This window comes from Lonchura striata, chromosome 12, assembly GCF_050655825.1.
Source record: "Lonchura striata isolate lonStrDom1 chromosome 12, ASM5065582v1, whole genome shotgun sequence".
Lineage (NCBI taxonomy): Eukaryota > Metazoa > Chordata > Aves > Passeriformes > Estrildidae > Lonchura > Lonchura striata.
This window is the reverse complement of record NC_140714.1, coordinates 10467009-10476237: the sequence shown is the minus strand read 5'-3', so window position 1 is coordinate 10476237 and position 9229 is coordinate 10467009.

The window sequence follows — 9229 nt, the reverse complement described above, 5'->3', positions numbered from 1 at the left end:
CTAGTTTTCTCTAATCAGGATATTCTTACCCTCTTTTGGTCCACTGATCTCCCTTCCAAGACAGAAATATTGCTCTCAAAAATAGTGTTTCTGGCTTCTTCTAGACTCAGGTACCTACTTCCTATTTATTTCAGTTATTCCAGTGACCAGGGACATCACAGAAATTTTTTACATTGAACAACTCCAACAATTCCTTGAACAACCCTCCCTCCTCCTTGGCTCTTTCCTGCTGGGTGTCTGCTGGGTGAGCTGGGTAAGAGTTAGTCCATTCTGTCTTGGAGAATGACTCTCGTGTGGAAACCTGCTCCTGAAAAATGTATTTACTGGATTATAAACACGTTCCATTAGATTTTGTGCAATCTGACAGACTGATCTCATAGCAACAACACCGCAGGAATGTGGGTTAGTAAAGATTTTGTGTTGTCAGCTTTTTATATCATCCTTAGAATTTTTTATTTCTTTTTTGGTGCAAAATAGGGTAATATATGTCACTATGTTTCAGATGTAATATTTAAGAACATTTACAGGATTTTTTTAAAGTGCCATCTTTCTTAAAACAACCTGCCTCTAAATTCAGGCCATGCACTTTGTTCCACATGGAGAACAATTTACAGCCTCCACGAGCCCATTTCCTTGTCACTGGTTGTTGCCCAAACGAAACCACCCATTCCACATGGACAATCCACATTTAACCTGGCATTCCTGGATAGCCCTTAGGGTCCTGTAAACAGGGAGTCAGCCAATTGTTTCAATTGTTTTAATGCTGTTTTCCTTGTCAAGAAGAGTTTAAAACCCATCCTCTGCTGGCAAGTTTCCCTCCTCATTGCAGCGCAGCGGTGCTGCCATGTCATTGTGGAGTGGCTGAGTGGCACTGTTTTAAGTGACAAGGCACAGAAGAAAAGCCCCTGCTGTAGGAAGAGATAAATATATGTTAAGTATATAATTAGAGAGGCAGATCTTGCAGAGGAATCATTTGTGGACTTTAGAGAAAGGATCTGTCTTGTGGGGCTGGTTAAATAAAAGGAAAGGGGATGGAGGATGCACTTAATAAAGGCAAAACCAGAGCTAAGGCTGGACTGGCAACTGCAAAGGGGAGAACAGATGAATTCTGAGAAACTCTGGGGCAGAGAGTGAGGATAAATGAAATAAAAGATCCACAGGGAGGGCAGAGGCACAAAGGCCTGGGGTTTGTGAGGAGGGGAGAGTGACGTGGGTGTGATTGCTGGTGGGTACGGACAGAGGGGGAATGTTGCAGTGGGATGAAGTTTTCTAGAGAAGTTGTCAAAAAATCAAAACAGCAAAGGACAGACAAATAATTTAGCCACAAATTTTTGAAGGAAGATCACTTACTTTAAAAAAAGTTTTTCTTTTCTCACCACAACTGTGGTGGAGAAAACAACAAAAGGAGTCTTGCTGAGGGCAGTGTGGATATGCCACAAGGATGTTTCCAAAGTTCTGAGACTGCACTGAGACACAGAATCACAATGACAGGATAAATGCTTTATTTTTCTCATGCAAGCTGTCAGAAATAATTACACTTAATTTATAGTTTTCATTTGAAGATAAATTCAGTAGTTCTCAAAAGACACTCCTATGTCCAAAAGCACATTCCAAAAGCTCTTACCCCTCCGGTAGAAGTAATTGTTCTCTTTTGTAACTTCTAAAAACACGTTTGGCCTCCTCTCATATCTGCCTTTGGTACACAAGCTTAGCAGATGCAGACATTGCTGTGCTGTTTGCTGCAGCAAGGTGAATTATGATTATAACACCAGGCATGAGCAGCTGACGTTGACAAGGTTTTTCTGCAAGTCACCGTGAGGTAACGAGAAGTGTCTGCTTTAATGGTTTTCGCTGTTTAAATTTTTATTGTATTCAGCTGGATTTTTTTTTTTATAGCCTTTGATTAAACTTCAGAGGGAAGATGAATTTAAAAGTCTTCAAGTTTGTTAGATGTGCTACAGCTTGCCAGTCACCCTGCCAAAATTTTCCACTGTGTACCTCTCATAGTTCTGCGTGGTCTAAATTTAATTGACTGCAGATGAGAAGCATTATTACAGATCTGTCATTGCAGCCACTCTTCATATGTTTCACTAGCTGGAATGAGCAGTCACTGGGTTTGTTTCTGACCTAATTCATAATGATGTAAAGCAGCAGTGATTTCACAGAAGAAGAAACAGATTTAGCTGGTGAGAAGGGCAGAACTGGGCTCAATGCTACTCCAGTAGTGCTCATTTATAGGTGAGTGGAAGAGTAGAGTCCATTGTTAAAACACTTAATTTCAATTTTGTGGGAACAGAGGTACATTATTTAAGCTGTTCAGCTGATATAACAACATAATTCATCGTTTTATTTCACTGATTCTGTTAAGACAATATATGAAAAAAAGACAATAATCTGGGCTTTCCAGCCTAGCCCCTCCTTAGGATACTGCCTATTGTCACTAGAAGCAAAGTCCTAAAAATCAAAGAATGGACAGAGATGTATTTAACACACCAACTTACACGAACTGGTAATGTTATTTTGGTGTATTGAAACATTATCATTCCAGCAGCCTCATTTCAGTAAGTTAAAGTAAACTAATTTATATGTGGATGTCTGGATTTGTCTGCACATTGATTTATCAAGTATATTTGTTTATTAAATCCCCCTTACTGATAACAAATAATTACTACTTCAGGTAATCTATTTAAAACGTGGGGGAGACCACTGCCAGCTGATCCTGTGCCAAGAATTATAGTACAAATGAATACAGCAGTCTACATGCCTTGTACTGCTCCACCAGATCAATATGTGAAGTAAGACTGGCATCCACCAGGTTTGTTAACAGTCTTTAACAGCATCTTGTTGGGAATACAAATGTCCAGCACATTGCTGGTGGGATCTTTTTTTTCTGCATATAATTTGTATTAACAGCTGACTTTGGGGGAACAGAAGGCACTATGATCTTAGTGGAACACACAGGGAGGAGTTGAGACTGTGATCTTGCCTCTATTAAAATTGATTGCTATGTGATGGGTTTCGTCTCTCTCTAATCTGGGACAATCTCAAAAATTCCTGAGAGTCTTCCTGCAAAATGCAAATGTGATGTTGAAATGGGAAGCCTTTAGTGCACAGCCATTAGCAGTATTTTATGTATGTAAGATAGAAAGAGACAGAAGGAAAGATGTCCTGAGAAACCCTAAAACAAAGCCCTCATCAGAGCAGAAATGTCCAGCTTCCTGTCAACACCAGCAGTTAAATAACTCAGAAGCTTTTCAAACAATTGCTTGGGCTGGAGACAGGAGCTGTGACATCTGTGCTGTCAATTAAAGCTCTGTGAAGCCACTGGAGAAGGACAAGAACAAACACTTGTTAACAGGGTATTGAATATGAATAATTGTCCTCTGCCCGCACAAACTGAAAGTGGTGGGCAGTGATTTACTGCTGAAGAAGAGAGGCAGGCTTGGCATGGCATGGAATATTGCTTTTCCAAACCAGATTTTCAATATTATTGTATAAGTATTAATAAAATAATCACTGAAAGTAAAGGGTCAAATTAAGGTTTGGAGTTTTCTTCCTTAATTACTTAGTTTCCTTCCTAGTTGTGTCAATACCTTTTACCTTACTGAAGACAATAAAAAGTTTAATTGTATTTATAGGGTTTGGTTATTATAGGACTTTGGTTTCATCCAAAATCATGAAATGTCTCAACTTTATTTAAGAATTGGGCCTTATTCAATAGTCTGTACATCATATCTTCCTGCTGGGTTGTTTCTCCCATTTGGAATATTTCCATTTGACAGAGAAAATCTGTACTATATTTGCAAATTGGGACTTTTAAAATTTAGTCCAAATTCAGAAGACAAGACTCAGATTTGTCTTTTGACAGAATTTGTACTTTAGGACTCTTTGGACTTTCTGAAGGACAGGCTAATTCTCAAACATTTCCAGCAAAAAACATGTTCAGTTTACTTTAGATTTTTTGGCCTTTCAAAATGTGTTTTCTACCATTTCTTGTGCTAATGGTTTGTTGTTTTTTCACAAGAGTGCTCACAGACGGCAAAGTTTAACTAATAAACATGCAAATGTGTTCACAGGAAGGTTTGTGCCAGAAATTTTTATGGGTCGCTGTTCTGCTCATGATTGAGTAAATCATGGTTCCTGCTCTGACTTTCTTCCTCTTTTCAAATTTGGTAACCAAGGACAGAGCAGGAAAGGGCTGGGTGAGAGAAAGGTTGGAAACATTAAGACAAAAACCCCTCTGACTTTTCCCCAATTACAACTCTACAAAACGTGAATTTTGTTGGCAATTTTAAATAGCCAGTTGAAAGAAATTTGACTCATGAGTTATTAAAATGCAAGTAATTTGGGATTTTTTTAGAAAAATGTTGCAGTGACAAAATAGCATTTGGGAGGGTTTTTATGCAAGGAAGTTTTTTTTCAGTTCTTTTAACTGAAAGAAATTTGGGAGCAAAATGTGTAATAGTGAAGTTTTACAGAAATGTGTTTCTCAATTTCAGGTTCAGAGATCTTAGATGCTTCTCACTCCTCTCAGTGGTGTCCTTCAGGTTCTTTCTTGCCTCTTTCCTCCCTCTTGGTCTTTGAAAAACATAATACCTCTAAACCAGAGCGTTTTATATGTAAAATAGTCCCACTCACTTGTAGACTTCGAGTAATAAGAGAAGAAATTTCAAAGATGCATTCAAAGAATAAGAATTTGAATGGTGTTCCTTTCCCCTGTTCGCCTTCCCCTGGCGATGCTCAGCAGTGGTTTGAAAGGCTCAGGGTGTGGGTTGTGGGGGCAGTGTCAGTCCCAGTGTCACCTCCCCTGTCCTCAGTCACCAGCTCCCACTTCCTTCGTGTTCTGTGCCGTGTGTCACCCGTGTGGGTGTTGATTTTGGAGCCTAAATCTGGCTCAAGGACCGGGGCAAAACCCTCTCTCATCTGTCCTGCTATGGAGACTGACAGCTTAAGCTTAGTTCTCAGGTTTCTGTTATGCCAGAGACAGAAATAAAGCATTTTTCAGTTAGCTGGGAGAATATTAAGATTTATTACTTCAACTCATGTAATATCCTGTACTACAAACAGAGACTTTCCTTCCCTCAAAATATTAAAACTTAATAGACATCTCTTACAGTCTTAACATCTGGATTGACAAACATTAAAATGTCCTGCAAAGAATTTAAATATCAGGTCTGTGTCCCTAAAGTATTGAAGAAATTTGTATCAAATCCAACATGATAAATCTAAATGCCATTGGGAAGATCTAGTTAGAATTTATGCTTTTGTAAAGTGTCTTTTAATTCTGAAAAAGTACATGACTATTATTACTTCTCTCGACAGTTGTGTTTACAGCAAAAAAATGTTCAATTTCTGTGTGATATGGAAACAATGAAGAAATCAAAATATTTAAGATCTATTTAGACTGCAAAACAGGCCAAATGGAAAGATATCATTGCTGTGACTGACCTACAGAGGACATGTTGATAAAGAAAAATTGGTGTTCTGATGCTTATTCTGTCAAATGATAAAGCACAAACAGAAAACAAGGCTGAAACCTCTTTTGGTAAATACACAGCTAAATGCCTCCCAGACCCGCCTCAAGCATCCACTTTTGCTGCCTTGTGATTTGGTAGGGCTGTCTATAGATCCAGCTTGCTGAAAGATTTCTCATTTAAGTGTCAGTTGCTGTGGCAACAGCATGAAGAACAGATCAGATGGATGCCAGGACCAGATGGGTTTCTGTAAGAACTCCACACACATGGCCAGTTGGTGGTGACCCAGTTCCAAAAGGTTAACCTCACAGATTTCTGCTGCAGCTGACCTGGTGTTGCCTTCTCCAGGGGTCTGGACCTTGTCTCTGAACCTCTAAATTTGCAGCCCTGGGCTTTCATCAGAAGCTCATGGACTTCCCACAGAGGAAATGCTGGCAGATTAACAGAAGTGATGGAGTTTCATACCCTGATGTTTATGCTGCCTTCTCGTTGTCAAGGGCTGGGCTGAGCCCAGTCTTGAGCTCTGTCAAAACGTTGAGTAATGATTACATGATAATCACACGCTGCAGTTTCTCCCAGGCTTAATCTGATTTCTGCACTGTAGTTGCTTACATCCCACCTAAATTCCACCCACATGTAGTTTAACCAATATGACTGATTAGATTCAATTTTCTGTGGTCAGAGCTGTGTTATGTACAAGGTGTATCAGCAAATATTTGACCTTTGCTGAGGTCTTGGTTGGTTCCCTTGCATTTAAAAGTGAATGAATATTCTTATGAATAATTCCGTTGAAATCATAGTGTTTGGTAAAACCCCAAGTTTCCCTTACTGTTTTGGAAGGCTGGGCTTTCTGTTTGTTTTTCGTTTTCCTGAGAAATGTGTGAAGGGAGTGTGCATGTCACAGTTTAGGTACAATTACGTGGGCTGGGCCAGTCAGCGTTCCAACTTTATCTGGAAAGGGGATAGAAGGCAACTCCTTAAACAATGCTCATTTCCCTTCCTCTCCTACCTCCAAAATATGTTCCAACATGTTGGTTTGTTCAATCTTGGTCCAATCTCAAGTATATTGTGGGTTTTTAGAGGAATAATGCTACGTCACAGATTTGGGGAAATAGGGAATACTCCCAAAACAAGGCCCTGCCTGCTCTGTATGGATGATGTGTGTCCCTTGCCTCCCTGGCCTGGCTGTGTTGGCAGATTCACAGCAGTGCAGCTGGCTAGATAAGAAGGTGTGGATCTTGACTTTAAGGGTGTTAAAATCTACTTTTAAAAAAAACATTTGATATTTGATAAAAATTCACGAGAAGGCATTCACAGAATTGAGAAAAGTTTTGTTTTCTGCTTTTCATTGCTGAAGTTTTAGTGCTTTGGGGTACTGTACTGGGGTTAGACTGTGCCATGTAGATGTCAGTTTGTCCTCTGATCTTCAAGACTCTTGCTTCATGACCTCACCAGAAGGTGTTCAGCCATGCAAATTGCAGGTGATTTTGGACTTATGACATTTTTTTGTCCCTAATCAGCAAGCACAGTTCTAAAAATGTCTGTCAGGAGGCTGGGAGTTGTGGCAAGCTCATTTCTCACCCTCTCAGGATTTTTCATAGAGGTGCACAGAGAGAAATGAAAGAGAAAACAATTTCTGTTTCTGCTCCTTGTTTTTCCTATGTGGAATGTGTTTGGAGAATTGTTTACCTGGAGTGTGTGCTTGGTTGGATTCTGGTGAGGATGGTTTGAGCCTGATGGCCAATCCAATCCAGAGTGGCTGGACTCGAGAGAGAGAGGGTCACGTCTTGTGTTAGAGTCAGAGAAAGTAGTATGTAGTTTTAGTATCTTCCTTTTATATAGTATATTAATGTATTTTAGCGTAGTTATAATAAATAAATAATTCAGTCTTCTGAATTGAGTCAGACATTATAATTTCTTCCCATTGGGTTCTTCTGCATTTACAAACGGGAGTAAGGCTCCACATCAGCTGGATTCTGTCAGCTCTGCCAGGCAGCCAAAGCAGTGAGATCTGTGAAGGTGCTGGTTAAATCAATGTGGAGTACATTCTTTCTTCCTGCCCCTTGGTCCCATGTTTGGGACTGTGCTGCAGCTGGAGACTCACCACTGGCACCAGGGAACACTCTGTGCCTCTGGCCGGTGCTCCAGGCACTTGGGGCAGGGCAGCTCCCGGTGTCCCTTGTCACCCGTGGTGCTAAATGAACCACAGACTGACTGCCAGTCCTCACAGCCTGTGCTCATCCACACAGAGAAGCCTCAGAGTGATTCATTTCTGCATTGCAGCTCGGGGCTTTGAACGCAGAGATGAAGAGAAAATACTTGGCAATAGAAACTCAGAGAGGAGCAGATCAAAAGAAACAGAAGAATTCAGAAATATCTGCAGTAGCAAATGGGGAGACTGGAGCCTTTCTGGGACAAGGCCATTGAGTAAGGAGGCAAATTTGTACTCCCCTGGCTTTGGACCAGAAAGGGGAGGTATTGTGTCTGGGAAGTGTTGATACACAGGACACTAAGTGTTAGAATAGACACACCTTCTGCTGGAGGTGGTAATAGATCCGCTCAAGTTTACCATTTCCAATGCTAGAGTCAGAGCCCAGCCTGTGATGTTTCAGACAGGCTTGTGCTGGCTCAGGATGCCTCACACTGGTGTTTGTCAGCAGGCTCAGCTGGCTGTGCATGTGTTTAAGTCCCCATGGTAAAATGCTGCCTCATCTCAACTGAGATGGGCTTTGCTTTTCTAAGGTTAACTTGGTTTTTGCCTGCTGAAGTTGCTCAGTGCCTCACAAATGGAACAAAACTACCAGGTGATGGATTCTTCATGTGGCAATATGGCAAAGAATTATTCCCCAGAGAGGAATCCACACGCAGGGTCTGCATCACTTAAAGCTCTGTTCATGACCTCTTTTGGGGAGCTGATGGGTCTCAGGTCTCCTGAGCCTCATCTAGCCTGGGCTGAGTTGTATTCACAGGCAATTACTAAATCAGTTTTAATATTGTTCCATAGATGGTCTTGATCCCTTTATCTTCCAGTACAAGCTGTTCAATAAAGCTCAAGGATATTTAGCAGAATTTGCTGTCTGAGAGCCTTCTTGATAACACTCCAGTGTTGCTTCCTCACTGCTTTTGAAGGTATCTTAGAAGCTTTTAAAAATGATCTTTATATCTTGCTGTGCAGTTAATGCTCTAAGTTTCTCACTGGTATGTACAGATGTTTCTTGGATATTGGCAACTGCTAGAATGTGGAAATGTGTAAAAAAATGCTTAACCTCATGGATCTTCCCTTTTCTTCAGCTATTTTTTTTCTGTTTCCATCATCTGCAAAATAAGCTGCACTGCTCCACCAGAAAGCAGATCTGAAAAAAAAAATGTATTGCTTGAAGGAAATTTGGATAACCAGAATTTCAATAAGATCCAAGCCTGGATTTTTGAATACCTTAATTTTGGCCATTTCACAGCATCCACACTTATTGGAATAAGTGCTCCAAAAAAAAAAAAAAATTAAAAAAAAATAAAAATAAAAAAATTGCAAGGTCAGTTCTGTATAAAGGGCAAAAAGCAGGGCTCATAATTTAGATCCAAACCTAAGATGGAAAAAAAAAATCAAAAACATTCTAATTCTTATATGTATTTAAATGCTTTATTGGATTACTTCTATTTAGGAAGAAAATAAAATTGTTTTTACGTCTCTGAAGTGCTTGCTTGTGTATTGTCCATACACAATAGCACTGGGCTATTTAGTGTGGAGAACCCAGAAT